Consider the following 14,403-nt stretch of genomic DNA (forward strand, 5'->3'; position numbering starts at 1 on the left):
CCTGACGGGTCTTGTGGTGAACGCGGGCCCCTCTCTGTAATGGTAAGGATGGGTTCCCCTCTATCCTACAACATGTCACAGATCCCCCTAATTGAGTGTGATTTTTGTGTACAAGAAGCCAGGAGGCTTGGTTTGGGAGCTGACAATCTAATTGTAAAGATGTGTAAATGATTGTAGTCAGTGGCAGTACTAGAACTTTACTGTGATAGTATAAGGTATCCTACCTGTCAGTAGCCACAGGGCGATGTCTATACATGTATACTGCATTCCAGATCATTCCTCCAGCTAAGCAGCGGACCGCATACGGCCCGCTAGGGTCCGGTACCTCCGACCACGCTGACCACCATGAGGGTGAAGGGTTGTGAGGCCGAGATCCTTCTGCAGACATGCCGCTATTCTGTGCAGGCCGCCGCCATTGTCTGGTAGATCGCACGAGGCCGCCATTTTGGTGTAGCCTCGTGTCTTCAGCATGGGGGCGGCCATGTTTGAGGTGACTCAAACACCTCATGGAGCCAGGGGGAGGAGCCGGCAGGCGTGTTAAGGGGCGGAGCCGCCTCTTTTACCCAGGAAATAGGGCCAAAGACTTCCTGTCTGTAACAAGACAAGCACTGAGCAAGCTGATGAAAACTTCTGTGCATCAGGGATGAGCCTTGGGGTCTGTCTCTCTCTCTGTGGGGTCCAAAAAGGCAGGTAACACTGAGGGGCGCTGTTGCGACTGGGGGACACAAAAAAAAAAAAGTTTTTTACTTTGTCATTTTTTGTCGCTGGCAAGTGTCTTGTATAATCATTGACCCTGCCGCATAGGTATCCCCACCTGATCCCCTCAAGGTGGCCGCAGGACCCTCCAGTACCCCACTTGTTTTTAATGCAATTTTGGAGTCTTTGGTATCCTGGGTGGAGGTGGCCTGTCAGGGACGGGGGTCAAGTAGCGACCCCCGCCTACCCCTATTGTTTATCAGATACTTCAGATACGGATTCGGAACTGGTCAATGCAGTTGCAGGTCCCTCTTAGGGGGCTGTTGTCTCAGGTAATATCTCCTCAGCAGTGAGGAGCATGTTTCTGCCTCCGCCATAGCACAAGAGTGGTGGATGCACTAGTTGTGTCCATCCGGGAAACCTTTAGTCTTGAGGTTACACCGGCAGAGGTAGCTGAGACTGAGATTCCTTTTTGGTACTTGTTAGCCTACCAAAAGGGCGAAGGATTTTCCTTTACCCAAATGGGGTCGTTTTGAAACGAACCCCTGTTATTTCCAAACGCATGGCTAGGTGCTATCCGTTTGAGGAATTCCTCTTTATAGGATAGACGGTACCATCTGCTGTCTTGCCACAGACTGTTAGGATAAAAAGACCTCGTAACTAACGAGGACCTTCCTTTTCTGCTCATATAGAGTTGTTCATTCCGCGAGGGCGGGTGATAAGGCGAAACCCTCCAAAGCCCCTTTAGAGGGGTTTCAAAGGGCTCTGGTCGGGTAAACAAAGAGTCCGGCTCAGCCAAGCCTGAAGAATATAGCCTGATGCGCCCCTACCCATCTCTGGGGTGGGGGGGGATGTCTTCACCGGTTTCTGGAGCACACAGGATCGAGTTTCGATCACTTCCAACGGTGCGATTCTGCCCTTCTAACATTGAACGGTTTGAGGGGTTCTATTCGAACCTATTCACAATGCCCAGGAAAGAGGGCAAGGTGCGTCCAAATCTGGACTTGGGAAGAAATAGAGTCCATCCGTACATTGGTGGCCTCCCTGCATAAAAGAGATTTCCTGGCGTCCATAGACATATAGGATGCCTATCTTTATATCCCCATCATCGCAGGACATCAGCGTTTTTTCGCTTTCCCAAAGATCATCCCTGGTTCCCACCAGGAGACTGAACTATCTGGGCCTAAGGTTGGATACATCCTGGGCAAGAGAGTTTCTCCTTGCTGGGAAACTCCAGAAGGTTCAGTCAACGATTCGGATGTTGCTGTCCGTCAATTGGCTGGGACTGATGGTGGCCTTCTTAGAGGCAGTACCGTATACCCAGTCTCATACCCGAATTCTCCTGAAGGAGATTCTTTTTTAATGGAATCAGAATTCCGATTCGCTGGACAATCGGATCCGGTTGAGCGAGCGGACCAGGAAGTCTCCGATGCTCAACCAGGGGAAGTCATTTCTTCCGATAGTATCCAGATTACCAATAAGGGTATCGGAACTGAGAGCGATCAGATTTTGTCTGATTTACTGGATCAAGCAGCTCTAGAGCAGCCCGATTCGGATCCAATCGCATATGGCCTCTTCATCCAGAGGTTTTTTCCCTAGCTGTCCCTTCATTGGGACATCCCGGATGTGGATCTGTTGGCACCTTGGCCTAACAGGAAGGTGCGGAGGTTTGTAGCTCGCGCCACGATCCTCTAGCGGACGCAGCAGAAACGCTGATCGCCCCGTGGGGGGCAGTATCAGCTACAGCATGCCTTCCATCCTCTCAAGTTGCTGCGGGAACTTCTTCGCAGGATAGAGGTGGAGGGAATTCCAGTTATTCTGGAAATTCTGGATTGACCTCGTCAAGCCTGGTACGCTGACTTGGCGAGGCTTGTCGCGGACGCTCCTTGGAGACTTCCTCTCAGGGAGGATTTGCGGTCTCAGGGACCAATCTTCCATCTTGCTTTACAGTCGCTGGCTTAATGGCCTGGCCATTGAGACCCAGGTACTGAAGGACAAGGGAGTGTCAGCTTCAGTTATTCCTACCTCCAGTTAAAGCAAGGAAAGCGACTTCCAGCACATGGAAGTCTTATATTGCATGGTGTGAATCTATTGGATTTCCCCCACAGACCTATTCGGTGACCCGAATTTTGGTCTGTCTGCAACAAGGGGTTGAGCAGAAACTATCCTTGAGCACGATCAAGGGTCAGGTTTTCGGCGTTAGCAATCTTCTTTCAAGAAACCTTTGGCTAATCATTCCTTGGTGCGGAATTTCATCCAGGGGGTGCGACATCTGGCTCCGCCAGTGCGCGCACCCTTACCGCCTGGTATCTTAATTTAGTGTGGTCGGTTCTTCAGAAACTTCTCTTTGAAGATATTAGGGAGATTCCCTTGCTTACATTCCCAGAAGGTGGCCTTCTTGGTGGCCATTACTTCTCTACGCAGGGTGTCAGAACTGGCCGCATTATCCTGTCGTTCCCCAGATCTGGTGGTTCATAGGGATAAGGTGGTTCTTCTTCCGAATCCATCCTTCCTTCCTAAAGTGGTTTTCGTAAGACGGACACACTTTTTGTGATCACGGATAGCCCTTGAAGGGGGTTGCCTGTGTCTGCCGCGACCATATCTACATGGATCAGTCAGACGGTGGTACAGGCTTATTCTATTAAGGGTCGGAATCCTCCGTTCCCTGTTAGGGCGCACTTCACTCGAGCGCTCAGTACTTCCTGGGCCTTTCGCCATCAGGCGTCAGTGGTCCAGGTATGTAAAGCGGCCACCTGGTCGTCGGTACATACCTTTACAAAATTTTATAAAATTGATGTGATGGCATCGGCGGATGCCTCATTTGGCCGCAAGGTTTTGCAGGCCGCAATTTGAGGAGACCGGTGGTCTACCTCGAGGGTTTTTTTCTGTTTGAAAATTTTTTTGTTGAGTCTCATCATTAAGGATGAGCATTGTAAACTTCTAGTTGGCACCGGTTGGGCCTTCTAGATTTGGATTTGATTTCCATTTTCCCACCCCTCATTTGTGATACTGCTCTGGGACTTCCCGAAGGTGCTGTATCACCGAGGACTACGTCTGTCAATGAGCGATAGAGAAAAATGGATTTTTGTAAAATCTTACCGTAAAATCCTTTTCTCTTAGCTCATTGACAGACGTAGTACCCGCCCCTCTGTTTTTTTGAGTTGGGTTGGGTTAAATTCTCTAAAGACTGCTTTTATGACATAACTGATTTGCTGAGGCAGAGAGAGAGAGGATATACCCTCTGGGACTGCCCCTGGGGTGTGGCCAGAGCATTTTATTTCCTGTCTAGTCCTACTCCTGTGGAGGCAACATAACCCGAAGGTGCTGTATCACCGAGGACTACGTCTGTCAATGAGCTAAGAGAAAAGGATTTTACGGTAAGATTTTACAAAAATCCATTTATATATATCTCACAAATGCGGTGAGCAGCACTACAGCATTGTTTCCATTGAGAGTATACAAGTCTTTGTATGTTAGATGCTTTAGATGTGTTTCTGTCTGAGGAAGGGCGTCATCCTACTTTAACGTTGAAATACACTGCAATTGTACTGGTATGTACTATTTGGATGTTTTTCCAATAAAATAAACTATTATGTGCAGCAATCCCTGTGGACTTTATTCTATATATGTAGCTAGTGGGATGGCTTGATTGCTTTGCACAAAAATCAATGGAAACAATGCTGTAGTGCTGCTCACAGCTTTTTTGTTATTTATATATATATATATATATATATATATATATATATATATATATATATATATATATATATATATATATAAGCCTATGTGAATGTGCACCAGCAGAATTTGAAATCTACAAACAAGATATGGCTACAAGTGGATCTTTTTCCTATACGGAAGCTGATGCTTCATGGATCTTTACTGCTACATTGGGCCAGAGAGACTTCTTAACACAAACCTCAACTGTACAGGTAGAGCTGAAATTGGAGAAGTTGAATTAGAAGGCCTTGTCGATGGAACTGCATGAAGTAACACTGGCTGAATATTATAAACTCCAATTTATTCCAAGAGGTTTGAGAGTGCGTCTGGTCCCAATTTTATTTTCACAAAACACGGACTAAGTTTACTCAAATTATTAATAAATGTTCTTTTGATATTATGACACTGACGGTGCAATTTCTCCAAGAGGAACGTATATCTCTGACACAACAGATTGCTGTGGAGAAACAACTGAATGACCTTGCCTCTCAGGAGGATTTCCTAAAAACGAAACAGGCTCATGATGAAAAAATAGCCTCCTTTAGGAAAAACATAGAGGTGCGCAAACGATCAAAATTAGAACATGATCGGGAGGATTATGCAAATAATCGGGTTTACAATTGGGCAGATACAAATTTTTATTGTTCTAAACCCTTTAAGAGGGGACAACGGAACTAACAATTCTCTACATCCTCATCTTCTGTGGCCTCCACAGGATCCTCTGTGAGTGTATCAAATCCTGCTTTTTTACCTACAACCACAGGTCAAGGACCAGGAGAAGGGGAGGTAAACGATACCGGAGATCAAAGATCCCACGGTGTGGCAACGAGATTGAGGAATTGGCCAAAGAGATAAAGGACGATGTGGTATATAATATTTCATCTGTTTCCTTGTCTAAACCTGAGATAGAGGTTTTAAATAATGGTCTAGGTTTTTGCCCGAAAGAAAGAATGAATACATTTGTGTTAAGACAGGACATGTATTGCTTTTATCGTCAATTGCGTTTAAAGGCATATTATTCTATGAAGCCTGATATGAAGAGTGTGCAGCCATTCCGGTTATTTATTAAAAATGTGAATCTGTATGTCAAGTAAAATTACCCCACCAACCTCATGTACAGCAGTGGAGGTATTTTTTTTTACCAATAGGATGAAATAAACTGGATATTACTAATTGTTTTGGGGAAAGGATTCAACACTTGTAACCTTATCTCAGTCTTCTTAACCACTTGCCGACCGCCGCAAGTAAATTTACTGCGGCGGTCAGCCCCGGCCAGGCAGAGTGACGTTAATTAACGTCACTAGCCTGGGAGGGTCTGGGGAGCGAGCGCGCTCCCGTGCGGTCACGGACCCCCCCCCGCGCGTGTGACCGGCGGACCCGATGTCCGCCGGTCACTCGGCGATCGTCGGGGGAGAGGGAGAAAGTCAGGCGACTTGTGTAAACAAGCCACCTGTCTTTCTCCTCGGTGTAAAAACACTGATCACACGGTTCTACTATGTAGAACCGTTGATCAGTGTCCTTACACCTCAAGCCACAGCCAATCACAGTAAGAATCACGCCCCTAGGGACACACACAGCCCCTCCCTCTCAAATAAAGTTAACCCCTTCACTACCAGTGTATTTTTACAGTAACAGTGCATATGTATAGCACTGATTACTGTAGAAATGTCACTGGTAACCCCAAAAATGTCAGTCAAGGGTCCGATCTGTCCGCCACAATGTCGCAGTACCGCAAAAAAATCGCAGATCACCGCCATTACGCGTTAAAAAAAAAAACAACAAAAATGACAAAAATCTTTCCCTTTGTTAGTAAACACGATAACTTTTGCGCAAACCAATAAAAATACGCTTTTTGCGATTTTTTTTTTACCAAACATATGTAGCATAAAACAAATTGGCCGAAAATGTTAAAAAATTTTGATTTTTACATTTTTTTTGGGGAATTTCATATAAAAAATGTGAAAAATATTGTTATTTTTGCAAAATTTACGCTCTTTTTTTGTTTATAGCGCAAAAAGTAAAAAGCACACAGGTGATCAAATACCACCAAAAGAAAGCTCTGTTTGTGGGAAAAAAAGGACGTCAAATTTGTTTAGGTACAGCGTCGCATGACCGCGCAATTGTCCGTTAAAGTCACGCAGTGCCGAATCGCAAAATACACCCTGGTCGTTTAGCAGCCAAATCCTCCGGGGCTTAAGTGGTTAATGGCTGATTGGAGACACTTATTTAAATTAATTAATGAGTGATGACTCAGTGGATTCCTGATTGATGTTAAGAGTATATGTCTTTGTATGTGTTAGATGCTTTAGATGTGTTTCTGGAAGGGCGTCATCCTACTAGCCCGAAACTGTAACAATGAAATACACTCAACACACAGCCAATAATGTCTAAACCGCTGGCAACAAAAGTGAGTACACCCCTAAGTGAAAATGTCCAAATTGGCCCAGTGTCAATATTTTGTGTGGCCACCATTTTTTTCCAGCAGTGCCTTAACCCTCTTGGGCATGGAGTTCACCAGAGCTTCACAGGTTGCCACTGAAGTCCTCTTCCACTCCTTCATGGTGACCTCATGGAGCTGACGGATGTAAGAGACCTTGCGCGCCTCCAAATTCCGTTTGAGGATGCCCCACAGATGCTCAAGAGGATTAAGGTCTGGAGCTATCCTTGGCCAGTCCGTCACCTTTACCCTCAGCTTCTTTAACAAGGCAGTGGTCGTCTTGGAGGTGTGCTTTGGGTCGTTATGTTGGAATACTGCCCTATGGCCCAGTCCCTGAAGAGACAGGATCATGCTCTGCTTCAGTATGTCACAGTACATGTAATTTCATGGTTCCTCTCATTGAACTGTAACCCCCCCAGTGCAGGCAGCACTCATGCAGCTCCAGACCATGACACTCCCAACGCCGTGCTTGACTGTAGGCAAGATACACTTGTCTATGTACTCCCCACCTGGTTGCCGCCACACACGCTTGACACCATCTGAACCAAATAAGTTTATCTTGGGCTCATCGGACCACAGGACATGGTTCCAGTAATTCATGTCCTTAGTCTGCTTGTCTTCAGCAAACTGTTTGCAGGCTTTCTTGTGCATCATCTTTAGAAGAGGCTTCCTTCTGGGATGACAGCCATGGAGACCAATTTGATGCAATGTGCGGCGTATGGTCTAAGCACTGACAGGCTGACCCCCCACCCCTTCAACCTCTGCAGCAATGCTGGCAGCACTCATAAGTCTATTTCCCAAAGACAACCTCTGGATATGACACTGAGCACTTGCAAGAAACCTCTTTGGTCGACCATGGCGAGGTCTGTTCGGAGTTGAATCTGTCCTGTTAAACCGCTGTATGGTCTTGGACACCATGCTGAAGCTCAGTTTCAGGGTCTTGGCAATCTTCCTATAGCCTAGGTCATCTTTATGAAGAGCAACAATTATTTTTTTTCCAGATCCTCAGAGGGTTCTTTGCCATGAGGTGCCATGTTGAACATCCAGTGACCAGTGTGAGAGTGATAACACCAAATTTAACACACCTGCTCCCCATTCACACCTAAGACCTTATAATACTAACGAGTCACATGACACCGGGGTGGGAAAATGGCTAATTGGGCCCAATTTAGACATTTTCAATTAGGGATGTACTCACTTTTGTTGCCAGCGGTTTAGACATTAATGGCTGTGTGTTGAGTTATTTTGAGGGAACAGCAAATTTACACTGTTAAATAAGCTGTACATGCACTACTTTACATTGTAGCAAAGTGTAATTTCTTCAGTGTTGTCACATGAAAAGATATAATAAAATATTTACTCACTTTTGTGAGATACTGTATATATACATTGAGGGACACACAAAGTCCTACATCTTCAGGTTAGACTGCTGCTCACATTAGCACACAAGAAACTAGGCCAGCCCAGGATAATCTCTCCCAGTTACCAGCATGCCTTTTTTTTTTTTCAAATGTTCCAGTTAGATGGATATAATTTTCTTAAGTGATATTTAACTATAGTCCATCTGATCTGTGGACAGACCCAATTTATTTGTTGCCTAGGACTTGGTTGACCCTGGCTGGGTGGTTTTAGAATCCAGCTCTAGAACTGAAATTCTTCCATGAAGGGTAACTCTACCTCCACAGCAGTATGTACTCCAATATGTCAGCCTCAATAGCCCAGGTTCCTGCAAACATCCAAAGGATACAATTTGATAAAAGACCTGGAATCTGACAATGACCCTTCACAATGCTTTATTCATTAAAAGACAAATGTTCTCGTACATCCAAACAAACCCAGTGAAGCCCTTACTCCCAATTTAAGCTCCAGCTGAAATGCATTAGCGCTTTGCTGGGTTTGTTGGGATGTACCAGACTGCTTGTCTTTTTGAATAAAGCATTGTGAAGAAATGTAGTTGGACTCCAGCTCTTTAAATTGGATCCTCACAATAGATGCCAGCTTGTTGAGCTGGGGCAGAGTCTTACGCGCGCTGTCACTGCAGGAGACTTGGTTGTCACAGGGGTGTTGTCTCCAGTTTAACATCTTTGAACTTCAGGCAGTTTGGTTGTCTGCAGAGTAAACTGTCCTGCATTCAGTCCGATAAAACCATTGTGGCATTTATCAGGAAGGAAGCAGAAGTCTCAACACAGAGATAGATCGGATCCTTTGTTAGGCAGAATTTTGTGTTCCAGCCTTGTTGGCCATGTACATTTTCTTAGCTGGCAGCGCTTGGATCCAGGGCAATGAATCCCTCACCTGGAGATGTTCCAGGAATTTTTGTATGTAGGTGATGCTGGATATGGACCTCCTGGCCTCCAGATTCGGCAACAATCTGGGCAGCTTTAACTCACATTGGAATCACTGGACTCTGTTTGCTTTGTAGGATTAGTATACCCTAATGTGTGCTTTTCCTTTTCTGAAACTTTTTCCTTGTCTGCTTCTCCTATTGAGACAGAGGGCATTCCATTGTTTATTAATGCTCAGCAATGGCCCAGGAGGATGTGGCATGTTGACCTGGTAAGACTCCTGGCAGATGCTACATGAGACCTGCTGTACAAAAGTGAGAAGCAGTTCAGACCCAGCTGCAGGTAGGGGAGAATGTTTCCCTCAGAAAAACTCCTGGGGTGGAAACCCAAAGACTCACAAGTTCCTTCCTAGCTTTTAACATAGTAGAAATTGCAGAGCCAGAGATGCCCTTTAGAGCCTGGGCTTTAATCAGTGACTGTAAAGCAGGATGGCAGAGCCCACAGCCTGTCTTGTCAGGTCAGCATACCACACAGACTGCCTCACAAGTGGCATTTTCAGACTATGTGGACTATTTCCTACAGCTCATTGTATCCTCACTATCCCCCTATATCAAGGATACTGGTCACGTTCTCGATTCTCTCCAGAAGTACACATGGCAAGAAGACTGCCTTTGGTTATTGCTAGATGTCTCAGCACTATATACTATATCCCTCATCATCCCTGCCCTTCAGTATTTGTAGGCCAGCAGTAACAATCCTAACAGTGCCCAAGCAGACTTCATAGAATGGGCTGCCCAATTTATCCTCCATCACAACTATTTTATATTTCTTTTCAATGGTTTTTATTGAAAATTTTTAAAGCATCAACATTAGAAACAATGACAGAAAGCATCATTCAGTGGTGAAACCATCACCGCAACAAGCAGGAAGAACCCCCAGGGCCAACAAAGAAATTACAGTAATTCCCCATATAAAAATTGAACAGAAGTCTAAGAAAAAAAGACAATACAGGCGTAGTCCCCTGAGGTAATAAAAACATATGTGTGTGCAGCAATCAGCCACTACGAAGTAGACCCAATAACTAGAAAAACTTCCATGAGATGACGAAGAGGAAAGGGAGAGAGAAAAGGAAATGTGAAAAAGAAAAGAAAAAAAAAAGGAAAAGAGAAGTGATATAAATGAGTAAAGAATAAACCCAACTCCGCGCCCCGCCCCCGTCCGATGGACAGCCCTCAGGTTGGCCCTGTTAGATAGTTGATCCATGTTTCCCACACTCTATCGAATTTGTGCATTTTGCTGTCTAGTTGTGCCAACAGGCTTTCATTCACCATGATCCAGGACAATTTATGCCTCTGTTGCTCAAACTGTAGGACAGGAGACCTCCATGACCTGTTAATTGTAATTTTTGCTGTAGTAAAGATGAAAGTTATAAGCCGCCTCTGTGCCTTCGTGGCCGCATCCACCTTCTGGCCCAAAAGGGCCTGCTGTGGAGATTTGGTCAGATTAATCTGCGTTAAGGTGTAAACAAAGTTATACACCCTAATCCAAAAACGTCGCACCTTGGGGCATTGCCACCAAACGTGGAACATGGTACCCTCCTGACCGCAACCCTGAAAACAAAGAGGAGACGCTCCCGGAACAAAAGATGCAATCCTAGCCGGCACCATGTACCAGCGTAGCAGTACCTTATAAATAGCTTCTATGATTGAGGTGTTAATCAATGACCTGGAGGCCTCCTGAGCCATGACGTGCCAGTCCGCCAAGTCAAAAGTGTCCTGGACATCAGTTTCCCAGCGGTCCATATAAGGAAGTTTAACAGGCGAGTCAGATAACACATTATAAATCATGGAGAACTATTTTATATTATAAGATACAAATTATCTACAAACTAAGGGCACAGCAATGGGGGCCAGTTTTGCCCCCAGTTATACTAACACCTTTACGGGCTACTTGGAGGATTTGTTCATCTAGTCTAAAAACCCCTTTGCCAGACATTTGGTCTTATTTAGCCATTGCATCGATGACCTCCTTATAATCTGGCAGGGGGACCTCCGCTCCATTTCCCAGTTTGTCCATTATGGTAATGACAACTTATTTGGGATACAATTTGCTCGGTGGTGGAAAGACACCTTCATCTTCCTTGATGTCGAATTAGATCATGATAACTCAGGAGGTGTCTTTTCCAGAACCCACTTCAACCCGACATTGGAGAACTCCAGGCCAGTTGGCATCTACTGAGTTGGATGAACAACATACAATACGGCCGATTCTGTAGATTACATCATAAATGTTCCACCTTGGTTGATTATGACACACAGAGCAACACACTGGTTTAGAAGTTTTGTGTGAATGGATACTCGCAAAGTTCCATCACCTTAGCCAGAACAGATACCGGCAACAATATTTGGTGAAAGATTACATTGATGAGAAATGAAGTAAACAATAAAGACCCCCCTCTTCATTACACAGTTTAATGGAGGCTATCTACCCATAAAGAGAATAGTCAAGAATCACTGGCCAATTCTTAAGAATAAGCCCAAACTGGCCTCTTGATTTCCTGAAACCCAAACGTTGTCTTCTGGATACTCAGAAATATCAGGAACGTGATTTCTCCCAGTAAAATCCAGAATCCTTGTGTCAAGAGAATCGAGAATATCCTTAGCTTTGCTTCCATTGTTGGCATGTATTGTTGCAAAAAGCTGAAATGTCTTTCAGCGATTCCAAATAACGAGTCTACACCATCAAACTGTCAGGCTTATTTGGGGAGGTTAAATTTAAAAAAAAAAAAAAGGAATGAAATGTTATATTTTGTTCTATATAGAAATTTGAAGCAATGACATCCATTTTTGTTAGGTTACTGAAAGGTTAAATATCCTTTAACAAAAAAGTGCCTATTCAACAGGTTTACCCAAGACATGCTGTGTTGACCTAAGGTAATAAATAAATAGTCTGTTGACTTTCCTTAGATAAAGTCTAAAACGCTATACAAAGGTAATCTTATCTGTGTGGTAATCATAAACCTTAGTCGGTATTTTCTGTGTTTTAGACCCATTTAAAAATAAGATTTACAGATACGTTATAATCTTATATGTAATAGAATATTAACAATGAAATATATATATATAACTAACATACATAGATATGTAGAAAACCGTTCTATATTATAATTGTTTCATTCTTGATAACTGATATTGATGACTCATCTCTGTATGTCAAGAGAGGCTTCAGTAAACATTTGTAAATTGTAAGTTGTAGAAAGCATCATAAAATTTTGTTTAACCTTGCCAGACTCTAGAAGGTCTGAGATTGTAAGCTCTTTGTCAATATAAGGGGCAAAGTTTATTTGAAGATAAATAATGCTGCTATATTGCTGTAGGCTGAAGTTAAGAGCAACACAATACTGCCATCTCTGGTGACTGACTACTACTAATTGAAGTCTTAGGTTAAAAAGTCATTTCCAAAATATATAGATATACAGTACAGACCAAAAGTTTGGACACACCTTCTCATTCAAAGAGTTTTCTTTATTTTCAGGACTATGAAAATTGTAGAGTCACGCTTCAAGAGGTAGTCATCTGAAATGGTCTTCCAGCAGTCTTGGAGTTCCCAGAGATGCTTAGCACTTGTTGGCCCTTTTGCCTTCACTCTGCGGTCCAGCTCACCCCAAACAATCTCGATTGGGTTCAGGTCCAGTGACTGTAGAGGCCAGGTCATCTGGCGCAGCACCCCATCACTCTCCTTCTTGGTCAAATGGCCCTTACACAGCCTGGAGGTGTGTTTGGGGTCATTGTCCTGTTGAAAAATAAATGATGGTCCAACTAAACGCAAACCGGATGGAATAGCATGCCGCTGCAAGATGCTGTGGTAGCCATGCTGGTTCAGTATGCCTTCAATTTTGAATAAATCCCCAACAGTGTCACCAGCAAAGCACCCCCACACCATCACACCTCCTCCTCCATGCTTTACGGTGGGAACCAGGCCTGTAGAGTCCATCCGTTCACCTTTTCTGCGTCGCACAAAGAAACGGTGGTGGAACCAAAGATCTCAAATTTGGACTCATCAGACCAAAACACAGATTTCCACTGGTCTAATGTCCATTCCTTGTGTTCTTTAACCCAAACCAGTCTCTTCTGCTTGTTGCCTTTCTTTAGTAGTGATTTCCTAGCAGATATTCTACTATGAAGGCCTGATTCACACAGTCTCCTCTTAACAGTTGTTCTAGAGATGTGTCTGCTGCTAGAACTCCGTGTGCCATTGACCTGGTCTCTAATCTGAGCTGCTGTTAACCTGCGATTTCTGAGGCTGGTGACTCGGATGAACTTATCCTCCGCAGCAGAGGTGACTCTTGGTCTTCCTTTCCTGGGGAGGTCCGCATGTGAGCCAGTTTCTTTGTAGCGCTTGATGGTTTTTGTGACTGCACTTGGGGACACTTTCCCAATTTTTCGGACTGACTGACCTTCATTTCTTAAAGTAATGATGGCCACTCGTTTTCCTGTACTTAGCTGCTTTTTTCTTGCCATAATACAAATTCTAACAGTCTATTCAGTAGGACTATCAGCTGTGTATCCACCTGACTTCTGCACAACACAACTGATGGTCCCAACCCCATTTATAAGGCAAGGAATCACACTTATTAAACCTGACAGGGCACACCTGTGAAGTGAAAACCATTTCAGGTGACTACCTCTTGAAGTGGGACTCTACAATTTTCATAGTCATGAAAATAAAGAAAACTCTTTGAATGAGAAGGTGTGTCCAAACTTTTGGTCTGTACTGTATATATATTAATAATATATTATGGTGTTACCAGATTTAATCTTTATTTAGATACAATGTGGATATTAAATGGACATGTAATAGATGAGAGTATGGATAAATTATTATGTTGTTTTATGATAGTCTTAAATGGAGAAATCATATAGTTTTAATATCTGTATACTGGTCAACCAAGAGGTGTCACCCAATGACCTCACCAGTTAATGAATAAGATGTTCCAACCAATGGGGATCATGTTACTCCCTCTGGGTTTAACTTATGGTCATTTTAATAGTCCTTTGTTATATACCATATAAAAAGGAAAACTCAGATGAGAGAGGGACGCATGACATTTGCCCAACATACATCACACATACAACACACAAGCTACTACAGCCATGCTTAGACTCATCTACACAGACTCCATTTTGCTCCATCATGTATCTGAACCTTTGAGGGATGCCAAACGAAACTCCTCCCTAATTGGCCACCATCTTGGAAAGGCAGCCA

Source organism: Pelophylax lessonae (genome assembly GCF_965119305.1).
Source record: "Pelophylax lessonae genome assembly, chromosome: 4".
Classification (NCBI taxonomy): Eukaryota; Metazoa; Chordata; class Amphibia; order Anura; family Ranidae; genus Pelophylax; species Pelophylax lessonae.